The sequence below is a fragment of the Schistocerca piceifrons genome, chromosome 2 (assembly GCF_021461385.2).
Source record: "Schistocerca piceifrons isolate TAMUIC-IGC-003096 chromosome 2, iqSchPice1.1, whole genome shotgun sequence".
NCBI lineage: Eukaryota > Metazoa > Arthropoda > Insecta > Orthoptera > Acrididae > Schistocerca > Schistocerca piceifrons.
The window spans coordinates 320,924,034-320,938,660 of record NC_060139.1 but is presented as its reverse complement, the minus strand read 5'-3'; positions in this window follow the sequence as shown (position 1 = coordinate 320,938,660).

Genomic DNA, 14,627 nt, shown 5'->3' with positions numbered 1-14,627 from the left:
AGAAAAGTTTGTATTAAGACCTAAATCAATTTAAAATATCATCACTAGGTATGACTGCGAGCCAAGTAAAGTACTATTAGAGTACAAGGACAGCATTTTCTGAACAAATGTGCCTGCGCTGTTAAACTAAACATAACAGCAAAAACATAGCAGGGAATTATATGTAGGTTAGTGTACTTTTCTTTCCCTAGTGTTCGCACTAGATTCGAGCACCCTATTGGTATACCGGTAACACTGCGAACAGCTGCAAATTTTACACAAAGTTGAAGAAAGTAAACGATTAGACAGTTTAGAGGAACCAGAGATGTGTAATAGGAAATGGAAGGACGGACAAACCCCTCAGTGAGCAGAATGAGTAGCATATTGTAATACTCGTATATATGCTCATGATACGGCTTCCGTTCGAGAAAGAGGTGCACTGTGCCGACCGGGCCGCGTCCGCACTCCCTAGGGCCTAGAGTCTGTCCACGAAAGGTAAACACCTGGTAGGTGGAGGAAGAGTTCCAGCAAGCTACGGCAATGAACCGTTCTGGTCGTCCGTTCGGTGTCGCCTCTTCTAAGCTTACGCACGGTGGCGTAAACATCTTGCAGTGCAGCGGCATCGGCAGTTAGAAACATGTAAAAATGTATTGCGCCATATTTTAAAGACCTTACTGTTTTAAATTATTACGTTTTACTTCTTTAACGACCTTTATTCTACATTTTACATTTCTATGAATGATTGAAATATTATTGTATTTTTGTCATATTTTATGGTTCGCAGAAGTAAAGATTGTCTTACAGAGGATGCGCGTATCTAGCGTAAAGACCAGGAATAGAAAAGTACACTTAATTGTATCTATACATTCCCTGATTTTTTAGTAATGTGTTTGACAACGCGTGAAAATTTCTTCGACCGATTGCCTCCCATAGGTACGATCCGCAACTATTCTAATAGCACTTTACTTAGCGCATAGATGGGCCTAATGAAAATATTTTTACTTGTTTTAGGATTTAACATAAGCTTTTTCTTCTATTGCAGCATCCGAAGATGGCCACTGTGAGACAAAACCGTTTGTGATTCTATCATGAAAAAGTGACTGTTGGTCACCACCTCCTTAAACAGAATGTCGTTTTCCTAAAATTTATTAATATCCTTGATCATTTCATTAAGGGGAGGTGGTGGCAGTCTTGCACTGATATTTTTGTAAATCCATATCTTTGCCATTTTTTGTTCAATCTCATTGAAATTTTGTACACTTATGTATAGGGATCTGATATGATTTCTTTAAATTCAAAATTTTTAATAACAATCTAATGCAGTGAGATAAATTTGAATTTTTTATTGCATTATTATATTAAGGTACACTTTTTCATAATTTCGAGGCAAATATGGCAAATTTTTTTAATGGTAAAATAATCTACACTAATACACTCCTGGAAATGGGAAAAAAGAACACATTGACACAGGTGTGTCAGACCCACCATACTTGCTCCGGACACTGCGAGAGGGCTGTACAAGCAATGATCACACGCACGGCACAGCGGACACACCAGGAACCGCGATGTTGGCCGTCGAATGGCGCTAGCTGCGCAGCATTTGTGCACCGCCGCCGTCAGTGTCAGCCAGTTTGCCGTGGCATACGGAGCTCCATCGCAGTCTTTAACACTGGTAGCATGCCGCGACAGCGTGGACGTGAACCGTATGTGCAGTTGACGGACTTTGAGCGAGGGCGTATAGTGGGCATGCGGGAGGCCGGGTGGACGTACCGCCGAATTGCTCAACGCGTGGGGCGTGAGGTCTCCACAGTACATCGATGTTGTCGCCAGTGGTCGGCGGAAGGTGCACGTGCCCGTCGACCTGGGCCCGGGCCGCAGCGACGCACGGATGCACGCCAAGACCGTAGGATCCTACGCAGTGCCGTAGGGGACCGCACCGCCACTTCCCAGCAAATTTGGGACACTGTTGCTCCTGGGGTATCGGCGAGGACCATTCGCAACCGTCTCCATGAAGCTGGGCTACGGTCCCGCACACCGTTAGGCCGTCTTCCGCTCACGCCCCAACATCGTGCAGCCCGCCTCCAGTGGTGTCGCGACAGGTGTGAATGGAGGGACGAATGGAGACGTGTCGTCTTCAGCGATGAGAGTCGCTTCTGCCTTGGTGCCAATGATGGTCGTATGCGTGTTTGGCGCCGTGCAGGTGAGCGCCACAATCAGGACTGCATACGACCGAGGCACACAGGGCCAACACCCGGCATCATGGTGTGGGGAGCGATCTCCTACACTGGCCGTACACCACTGGTGATCGTCGAGGGGACACTGAATAGTGCACGGTACATCCAAACCGTCATCGAACCCATCGTTCTACCATTCCTAGACCGCAAGGGAACTTGCTGTTCCAACAGGACAATGCACGTCCGCATGTATCCCGTGCCACCCAACGTGCTCTAGAAGGTGTAAGTCAACTACCCTGGCCAGCAAGATCTTCGGATCTGTCCCCCATTGAGCATGTTTGGGACTGGATGAAGCGTCGTCTCACGCGGTCTGCACGTCCAGCACGAACGCTGGTCCAACTGAGGCGCCAGGTGGAAATGGCATGGCAAGCCGTTCCACAGGACTACATCCAGCATCTCTACGATCGTCTCCATGGGAGAATAGCAGCCTGCATTGCTGCGAAAGGTGGATATATACTATACTAGTGCCGACATTGTGTTTGCTCTGTTGCCTGTGTCTATGTGCCTGTGGTTCTGTCAGTGTGATCATGTGATGTATCTGACCCCAGGAATGTGTCAATAAAGTTTCCCCTTCCTGCGACAATGAATTCATGGTGTTCTTATTTCAATTTCCAGGAGTGTAGGTGTACAATTAAGTGCAGTAACTTTTTGGTAAATTAATGCTATTATCTTCTGTGATATTTTGGATTCGAACATTTTTTACAAGCAAACTTTTCAATATATTATCAACCACAAGACTGTGTATAATATCTCGATTAAAATTTTGTTCCACTTAAATATTGCTTCAAAAGTAAAAGAATAGGGGTGCCAAATTTCATTGCAATCCTTCCAGTAGTTTCTGATATATGTGTTCCTGAAAGAAAACCTTAAGTTGCAGAAAAATCATTTTAAAGTTTGGATTAAATGTAAAAAAAAAAATCTATCATATCTTAGCTAAAACTGTCCATATCCATATTGCATTTCTTCCTCACCATCCTCTACAGCTCTTTTAGCTTCTCTACTCCTTTGCCTAGCAATTTTTTGTATGTTCTGGACTGAAGTCTCCACCTTCACGATTCTTTGCTTATCGATGATCTGCAGTACCTGCTCAGTGAAGACTCCAGGTGTAAAGCCCAACTTGCTGAGGATGTGAAGTCTTGCCACATTCCCATCATTTAACACTGCTGCAGCTTCCAAAGCAGATATCTTCACCATCAAACTGGAAACAAACACAGACTTTGGACATTTTTTCCAAATAAGAGCATTGAAACTTTCATTTGGTTTCTGTGTTTTCCCATGCAGACATTTTTCTAGCAGTTACGGTAAAGCCAGTGCTCTAAAAGTTGGTTTAATGGTCAGTGAAACCTCATAAGGAAGGTTATTTTTATGGGTATAAGCTTCCCCATTTTCCTTACTTTTCAAAAATTCGCACCATTCATTAGAACAGAGGCCATGTTCAGGTGTAGTGTCTGTCGACAAGTAATGAAACCAAATGGCCCATACTGCTTTCCTCATACTGTCCAAGCTTGTGAGGTTACTTCTAATTGCAGCACCATAATAGACTTGTAGGCTGTCAATTCTCTTCTTTGTTAGTCTGTTTTTACCTCCCAGTGGCTTCCCATCCTCTAGTACCTTGCCTTTATTGTCTCTGCAACGAGTCTTCCGAGTCGTACGCCCATCCTCTTCTGAAAATGTCCTAAGCACTCCAGTTTCTCAATAGTGCAATCTTTTCCATAGGGCTGACTTTCAACTACATTCTTGAAAGAACTCGAGTCTCCATCTCCTGAATACTGTACATATCTTACTCCATACTTTTGCAAAGATCTACGGAAAATGAATTTCGTACCTGCATCTTCCATCCCACCATTGGAGTTTGCATAATTTCTGCTACAAACAGCTTTATGGGCTTCTTGCCTTCTGTTTCTTTACCTGCATCAATATATTTCTTGTGCAAGGAACATGCAGAACAATATTTAGACATCACCTCCAAGTCTAATACTTTTCCAGTGTCGACACTAATGATTGTTGAAACTCCATGCAGTGAAGTATGCCCCCTCTTCATCCAGGAACTGTCACAGGAAACTGCTATATCGTTGCTATTAGTTGCTTCACAATTTTCTTGAATTGCACTCAGGACTGCCATTTTCATGCTCTCTTCACTTGGTTCTGCAACTGCATTGAGGAGAGTAGTATTCATTGCAGAAAATTTTTAGGGAGAACCAGGCATGTTCATAATACCACATGAAAGGTTTCCAAAAACTCTTCCAATCCCTATACATCTTAGTCCATAAGCAAATCTCACATTGGCTTCATAGATTCTATTACTGACCTTTGCTGTCTTGAATGGTCTGTCAGCATCACAGTTTTGACACAAAATGTGCAATGTGCAAACCAAACCTTCTCTCTTTCCATCATCAACCAAATCCACATTTCCTCCACAAACAGAGCACTTGCAGGCTTCTGCCACCATTTCCAATTCCACAATTCTGAAACCTATATTTCTGTCATGATTTATTTCTTCTGACACAAACCCTGTCCCAAGTTTTATTTTAGATGCACTTGGAGACAAGCTAATGTTTGCATCTGTAGGCCCGACCCTAACCTCAATGTCAGTTTTTTGGTTTATATTGGAAATATGGTACTTACTACATTTTTTAAATACTTTACCAGCCCTAGGCATTGTAAAAAGGGATCAACAGATTCAACCTTGCACAAAGAATGGCACAATAAAACAAGTGTCACTCGAATTCCACTGAATAGCATGAAACTTGTTTACAACACTCCACAGCCTTCTATACCACACTGATTGAACCAGAAAATGGCTCCACAGCCTTCTTTACAACAGTGCTGTTATGTATACAAAAAATCACACTCTTCTAAAGCTATATTTCCTAGATTCACAGGCCAAATTCTGCAATAAAATTTTTCCTCCATTTGGTACACTGAAAAGGGGGCTTGACGCATTTCACTGCTTAGGGTTTTAATTTTTTTATGCCATTTGTAGTTCGAATTTCAAGGGAAAAATTTGCGACAATAATCTCAGTTATATTTACTATCAAATAAGCAAACAAAAATAATTTCTTTAATTTAGTTATAACGTTTATAACATATCTATATAAAACGAAATTACTGTTGGGAGGTGATATGTAATTACGGATGATCACACTTGTATTTGAGCCCAGCCCTTCTGATTATGGATCTACGTCGGCCACCCTATACACACGAGGGCCTTATTTAATGTCTTTTGTAGATGTTACCCGCCAATTGTTGTAATGATTATTACTCAGATTAGTGAACTTGTCCGTAAGGAAAATAAGATAATATCTTTAGTATGGAATGGATGATGATGTGACAACAGAGAATATTAAGTAGTCAAGAGAAGGCAACTATACATACCTGTATTTTCGATTTATTTGCATCTTTACTCACATTTCTTTCTATCACTTCATTTTGTAAATCATATTCAAAAGTAGAATACCAAACTCTGCTCACTTACGGAAATACCAGCGTTTTGCAATCTTCCACAATTGGTTCCATGATATTATTCTGACTGGTAGTTAAATGAAACCCTGTCTTTCTTTGAAGATGTATTTCTCTAACCTCTTTTTTAAGTTGCGCTCCAAAGCGTTTTTAAATTGTAGTTTCATGTATAAACACCCTAAAGCAAGTAAAATCTTTATTGTTCTGCAGCAGCATGTTCTCATCTGGCGGACTAGGATTTTCAAATTGAGTATAGCACAAGTTCTTAATTTTAAACATCTCATATATGTACTTAGAACTACATTATAGCATTATATTGAAATGTCCCCTTTTTAAAAATTTATATACGACTGTGCTTAAACTGACACAATATTTTTAGTGCAACGCAATCTGACTGTCAAAAATCCCTACAAAAAAAATGGCCCTGACTAACATTAACCTATGCGTTTCACAAACCGCTTACCTCACAAAAATCTTGGTTACTCAAACTACTGCAATACAGCAAGCGCCACTACTGCCAGCTAAATAAAAGATTCAAACTACGGAAGGCACTAACTACTGATAGGCATAGTTAGCAAATGAAAGATTTTGATAGAGAACAAACAATGTATTTACCTTAATAGCCATCAAAAGTCATAATTTATATAGGAGTTCATAACATCCATTCTTACAAATATCAAAACTCCGCCATTTCTCTCTCCACATCCACCACTGCTGGCGGCTCACCTCCAACTGCGCAATGCTACGCGCTGTTAACATCCAACTGCCCAACACTACAATGGCAGACAACAATGCAAACTAGCCACAGACTGCACACAGCACAGCCTGTGATTTACATACAGAGCGCTACGTGGCGTTACCTATATAAAAACCTAAACAGCCTACTTACATAGCACCTAAACAGCCTACTTACATAGCCCACATGCTCCCCACAAAAAAATTTACAAATTGTTTTGGGCACTGGCCAATACATATTTGTTAAAATTTTTTCACAATTACAATAACAAAGAAATCAAATGCGCACACGTATTGATACAATGTTGGTCAAAATCTAAAATTTTCTCACAGTCCATAAAGACAGTCCTGATCATTCATCACAGTAAAATTGCAGTGTTTTTCTCAAAGTCTGAGCAGTAAAAGAAAATGCACACGGAAGTAGTGGATTTCCATGCAGTCTTGAAGAAGTAGTATTGTCCATCCAACGGAAAGACAGTGCTGACTCTCGACATGCAGACAGGTAATGGGGTACAACAGAGCAAACCCACAGCAGAGTCAGTCGAAGTTTTGAAGAATATTAGTAGGTAGGTCATCACAGAGCAGACCCATTGTAGTCCTGGTAGAGAGTATGGTTTTGGTGGGCAACCAGAGGTGCAGACCCACTGCAGTCCTTGTAGAAATAATGGTACTGGTGAGTCAGTCAAAAGTTAGACACAATGGAACAACACCAGAGACAAACACAGCAACAGTTAGACACAGTGGAACAAAATCTTAAAAAGTTAGACACAATGAAACAAAATCTTCAAAAGTTAGACACAATGGCACAACACCAGAGACAAACACAGCAACAGTTAGACACAGTGGAACAAAATCTTAAAAAGTTAGACACAGTGGAACAAAATCTTCAAAAGTTAGACACCACGCTTGAAGAAAGACGTGAAGATTTAACTACTGAGTTACATAACATTGAATCGAAATGTCAAAAAGTCTGTAATGACATAAAAACACAAATTTGTGAGCATTTTCAACCTATTTTTTCGCGGCATGAAAATGCATTACAGAATCACGAAGCAGCCATAAAAGAACTGTAAACTATTGTTCATGAAAATCATGAGACCTTGCAAGCTAAAATTGACTCTGTTGCATCTACTGATTTGGTTACGCAACTTGCAAAAACTCAGGAAAACTTAAAGGACACAGTAGATACTCTGAAAATTGGTTCAGAAAGACACATGGAGGAAATTAGTTCATTATCATAGAAAGTAGTTGAACTTTCGGATCAGCTAAATAATTTATCTACGAAGGTAGATGATAATCTGAATGACACAAAACCGGTAGTCTTTAATGACACAGAAGAGCGCGAACAAATTAGAAAATTCAAACAAAATCAAAATCAAATCAATACACAGTACAAAAGAGAAATCCGGGAAGTACAAGATCAGCTGACACAGGTAATACAAGAATTACGTATTTCAGAGGACACTCGCACCCCAATATGGGAAGAGGGACATCGAAATACGGAACAGCCACAAAATAATAACACAGGGCATTTTGGAAGTTATGAAAGAAATTGGCAATGTGCACCGAATTTTGAGACTGAACCGCCGACACGACGTAACAATGACCGACATGAGACTCGACGACATGATGATTTTGACTATAAGCTGTTGATTACTACACGTAAATTCAAAACGTTTAAGAATCCTGGCAGGGTCGCCATATGAAACGTCCCCTTTTTAAAAATTTATACACGACTGTGCTTAAACTGACACAATATTTTTAGCGCAATGCAATCTGACTTTCAAAAATCCCTACAAAAAAAAAATGGCCCTGACTAACATTAACCTATGCGTTTCACAAACCGCTTACCTCACAAAAATCTTGGTTACTCGAACTACTGCAATACAGCAAGCGCCACTACTGCCAGCTAAATAAAAGATTCAAACTATGGAAGACACTAACTACTGATAGGCATAGTTAGCAAATGAAAGATTTTGATAGAGAACAAACAATGTATTTACCTTAATAGTCATCAAAAGTCATAATATATATAGGATTTCATAACATCCCTTCTTACAAATATCAAAACTCCGCCATTTCTCTCTCCACATCCACCACTGCTGGCGGCTCACCTCCAACTGCGCAACGCTACGCACTGTTAACATCCAACTGCCCAACACTACAATGGCAGACAACAATGCAAACTAGCCACAGACTGCACACAGCACAGCCAGTGATTTACAGACATAGCGCTAAGTGGCGTTACCTATATAAAAACCTAAACAGCCTACTTACATAGCACCTAAACAGCCTACTTACAATATCGTCTAGCCCTGAACACAAGTATTCTTTCCTTTCTCCAATTACATTGTATATGTCATGTATTGTTCCAAGAACCTTCTATTGCATCTCCTTTTTTACCTAATTACTACTTTGCTGCCTTCATTGTTTCATCTCTCAAAGCTACCCATTCATCATCTGTTATAATCCTTTCTCCTGTTTCAGTCAATTGTTGACTTATGTTGCCAATGGGCATGCCGCAGTGGTAACACCGGTTCCCATCAGATCACCAAACTTAAGCGCTATCAGGCTAGGCTAGCACTTGGATGGGTGACCATCCAGTCTACCGAGCGCTGTTTGCAAGCAGGGTGCACTCAGCCCTTGTGAGGGCAATCTGAGGAGCTACTCGATTGAGAAGTAGCGGCTCTGGTCTCGTAAACTGACATATGGCTGGGAGAGCAGTGTGCTGACCACATGCCGCTCCATATCCGCATCCAGTGACGCCTGTGGGCTAAGGATGACACTGCGGCCGGTCGGTATCTTTGGGCCTTCATGACCTGTTTGGGTAGAGTTTAGTTTAGTTGTATTATGTCCTCTTTGAATCTCTCGATAACCTCTGGTTCTTTGTACTTACACAGGTCACATCTCCTTACTTTTCTGCCTTCGTGTATGTAATACCTTCGGACTTTATCTGCAGTTCATAACCAACAAGTCATGACCACAGTCAACATATGCTCCTGAAAATGTTTTATAATATAAGATCTGGCATCGAAATCTCTGCCCCTACCATTTTGTATAGTCTCTCTGAATCTTTCCATTGGCTCCAGGTCTCTTACACACAGAGAATCTTCTTTCATGATTTTTTTGCCAAGTGTTTGTAATAATTAAAATTTACCCTTGCAGAATTCTACCAAGTAGCATTCCCATTTGTTACTTTCCCCCTTTTATGTTCTCCTAGTACATTTCCTTATCTTCTGTTTCCTACAATAGAGTTCCAATTCCTGATCATGATTAAATGTCCCACTCCATTAATGTCCTGAATAATTTATTTTCTCATTATATATTTTTCAATTTCTTCAATATTTAAGATAAATTTATTCATATCAATGTAACTGGAATAATAAATTTTGTGTATAAAATTATATTTCAAGCAGTTCTTGTGAACTACTGTTTGTGAAGTAATAAAAAATATCATCAGAGTGATACAACTATTACATTACCCATCCAGGGACTGTAATAATTTAAAACAATTGTTGCTCTCTGTTTCTGTATTCTGGTTTTAGCCAGAAGACTTTCATCAATGCAAAATATGTAGTAAGATGCTCATCTGACCATTTGGAGTCAGTTGTTCATTTCTCACCTACACTTTCGTGAAGATATCTCTGCTATTCACATCTTCCAATTGTGCACCAATGTCCTCTAGATCTTTTTTGATGCTCATATACCATAGTATTCTTGTTTTTGGGTCTGAGAGAAAGACATTCAGGTACTTTGTCGACTTGGAAGCTCTCTTTCTTATGTAGTGATATAACCAAGCTCTATACTTGCTCGTTGATTCCATAGCTTTACTACTTTATATATCTTGTTGCACTTTTATATGCAGATCCCATTTTTTTATAATTTGGAGTCAGTATATTGTGCCAGATATTCCTACCTTCGTTTTGGGTCAACTGAAGAATGGGATACAAACCGTTGGCTTTGACCAATGACATCATAGTTTATTCAAAATATTAAGTCTTTATTTTCGATACATAGATAATAAATCGGTTATCTTCTGTGGCGAGGCGTCATCATTGTAAATTGAAATAAAAGAATGTGTTTTTAAAATACAGGGCTAGACATTGTGTATGATTTTTGTCGTTTGTATTAATTTAAACCATTTGTTCATTCCAATTCATTCTGTACTTATTTTCACTCCTAGTGAGTTTGAAATATTTTGGAAGAATTGCTTTTATTCTGGACTATATTTACTTTTTGATTTTCGTTTGTAGGTATGGATTTATCTATTCCTATGAATATGTAAGACTTGATGCAGGGTCCATCAACTGCAGCAAGGTATACTAATTTACAGTTATCGCTTTCTTTCGCCTTCGCTAGATATTCTTCAGTCCATGCAAGTACTATCGATGAGGAAGAGAGCGACATACGAAAAATATGTATCCCACACTTCAGTTGGCCGATACAGATCAGCTGAAGGATAGGATACTAGTGCTAGTGAAGGCGAAAAAAGTGACATATGTAACATTGGGATACTGCACTTCAGTTGAACTACAAAGTTAGTATCCTGTTCTGAAGCTGACCTATATAGATCAACTGAAGTACAGGATACAAATCGTTTTTCGCCGTCGCTAGCGACAGAATCCTATTCTTCACTTGACCTACATAGGTCAACTGAAGTACAAAATACAAATGTTATGTACGTCAAGTTTTTCGCCTTCGCTAACACTAGTATCCTGTTCTTCAGTTGACCTACATAGGTCAACTGTAGTACAGGATACAAATTTTATGAATGTCGCTTTTTTTCGCCTTTGCATAGTTCACCTGAGGTACAGGATGCCAATGTCACGTGCATTATAATATCCGTGTCTATATTTTATCGAAAATAATATTCACGACAGCATTGTATGTGGAATGTGACTGAACTTTGTCCTATTCTCGTAATACTAATAAAAATGCCTTCATCGTTAATAAAATAATAAATAATTATTGTCAAGGTCATAATTTAATATTCTGTAAAAAAATTGTATCTCAGGCAACATCCATGTAAAAAGATAATGAAAATCTTAATCTTTTGTTGTCTATGATTTTGTAGAAAAATGCTTCTTCTTCTTGTTTGAACTAATGTACTCATAGGATGTGATTGATGTAACACAGAGGTCTGTAAAAACTGTACTAAAATATTGTTGTGTTGTTAACCAATATTTGAAAATTTATGTGTTATTGAAATGAATCCTCCTTGTTTGGAGTTTTATTTTATTGTAATTCTCGTCCTATATAAATGTTAAGTTTTCTGCTCAGCTACCAAAGAGCGCATCAATTAGCGCTACTGATCTACAGTGCATTTTATTGGTAAATGGTGAATATTAATGTGTGTTGTAACACTGAGGAATATTTTCGAATGTTAATGCATATAGTGAAGGTGAGACAAGATTTGTACATATTATTTATTATGAGTAAAACATCCTGAAGCAGAATCAATAAGTGATTGTCTTATGTTAGCCACCATCTTAGTGAAATATTGCAGCGGCAGTTTCAAACTGATTTTCTATACAGACTTAAATGTTGTTGTTTATAATCACAATAATTATTGTTTACTAGTGGCCGAGGAGCCTCTCTGAGGTAATAAATTTCAGTTAGACTGTGAATACATCGAACTTCTATGAGTGCAAACAGCATCTTACGTGACATAAATTCTTATCTTCTGATGTATGAAGCCCAGTATTTTCTTAACAACTGTTATGACATATTTTGATGGGAAATACATTACTGTTGTGAACATGTGGTATTGTGTGACAAAACTGTTCATTTTGCTTAAAAGTGTTGCCACCTCGAAATAACAGTAGCGTTAATTTTGATAAACGATCTGCAACTAGCAAAGAGTCTTTTAAATAACAGCAGATTAGTTTTGTTTAGTTCAGATTACTTATCACATATTTAGTTTGTTTGTTGGTTATAAATGATGAATTTTGTGAATGAACTTAGTTACATTTACACTGATTGACAGACAACATTGCTACATGTTCTCAGGTAGAGATTTCTTTAACAAACTAACGTTCATTAGCCAGGAAAAGCAGTGATTAAATAAAACCTTATGATACATTAATAATAAGTAACTAATTTTATCGTAATCTTGTTGAACTTGTACAACACATGCACAAGTACACCACTCATCACAACGTCAATTTTTTCGTCTTGACTAGCGTTAGTATCCTATTCTTCAGTTAACCCATATATGCCAGCTGAAGTATGGGAAACAAATTTTACATATGTCGGTCTTTTCGCCTTCGCTAGTGCGATTATGAACTGCTGAATGAGATACTAGTAATGGCGGAGGCGAAAAAATCAACATGTGCAAAATTTGTATCCAGTACTTCAGTTGACATACGTAGATCAACTGCAGAATTGGATACTAGTGCTAGCAAAGGCGAAAAAGTCGACAATTTTAAATTTTTATCCCTTACTGCAGTTAACCTATACAGATCAACTGAAGTTTGGGATACAACTCATATGTAAATTGAGGTATTCCATACTAATGTTACTTCTGTTTTTTTCTTTCTTTTTTGCCCTAGTATCCCATTCTTCAGTTGAGCAATACATGTCGACAGAAGAATATGACTCAAAGAAGCGATGCACTTCACATGATGTTCGAAGTGTGGATGTACCTGATATGTCTTCCATCTGTTTTCTCTGTCCTGCATTCCTTTGTTTCCAGACATTTGTCTTTGCATTAAATCTGTGCAATACATCATCTCTGGTAACTTCTGACAGGTTGTATCCCATTTTCAGTAACCCTTCGTTTTTCTATTATGCTAGTAAAAATATCTCAGAGAGGAGAATGTTCCCACAAATATGTATAATCTTAGGTCAGAGAAGTAATGAATTGTGGTATTTATAGGAAACATTTTTGTTGTAAATCTTCCATGTTGTTTTAGGATGTTGTTTCCATGTTATGGCTGTTGATTTCAGGGCCTCTTTATCTTGCCCGTTAACTGTAATCAGTTCACTTAGATATTTAACACTATTAACACATTTCATTGTTCTATATTTGGTGTTTTATTGTCCTTTACACTTGACGTTACTCCTATTTATTTCAAAAAAAGGAATTTGCAAGGCAGTTTGTTCTGCTATTTCTTTCAATAGAATTATTTGTTTTGTTACTGTTTCAAAACCTTTTATGTCTAAATCATCTGCACACACCTAAGGTCCATTTCCGCAACATGCTCATAATATTTGAAGTTTTAATTCCATTAACCAAATTTGCTTTGTTTTTTGCAGTAGACATTTGACTAAAAGTTGAGAGTCATTACCCTGTCAAATCCTGTTTTAGTTCTAAAAGGTTTAGAGACATGTACTTGGAATTTTTTTAAATTTCACATTAATTGATGTTGCTCTAAATTACCAGCAGTTTCTCATTAACTCACATTTCTGCCATAATGTGAAATAGCGTATTACAGTCAGTCGTATACACTTTCTTAAAATTTATGGATGTAGATATAAATTATCTTTCCCAAAGAACATACAATCTTATTAATGTTTGCAGATCCAGCATTTCCCTTCTTCTGGTCAAGTTGTGCCACAAACTTCTCTTCTCCTCAATCCTATTCAATACTTCCTCATTAGTTATGTGATATACCCATCTAATTTTCAGCATTCTTCTGTAGCACCACATTTCGAAAGCTTCTATTCTCTTCTTGTCCAAACTATTTATCGTCCATGTTTCACTTCCATACATGGCTACACTCCATACAAATACTTTCAGAAACGACTTCCTGACACTTAAATCTATACTCGATGTTAACAAATTTCTCTTCTTCAGAAACGCTTTCCTTGCCATTGCCAGTCTACTCCCAAAATTTATGTTCGACTTTGTAACACCCTCTTATAGTATCTATCACTATAATTATGAGGACTCATCTGTTGATTAACAACAGAAGCACTGAGATGCAACTAGAGTCATTATTTTTACTGCAACTTTTTTGTCACATAATTTAATATAATATGTTATTAAGAGAGTAGGACGTTAAACGGACCGACTTGGAGCAGGAGAGGCACAACAGAACATTTTATATTCCACTATCCATACTTTTACAAATAAATTTATAAAACTTTGTCAGCATGACCAGGAAGGATTCAGGGTTCACACTCATAGCAGTGGAAGTTCAAAAACATGACAAAATAAATTTTTTACATGTGAAATTTCATCATTTTTTTCAATTACTATTGGGTGTATTTGTTGCT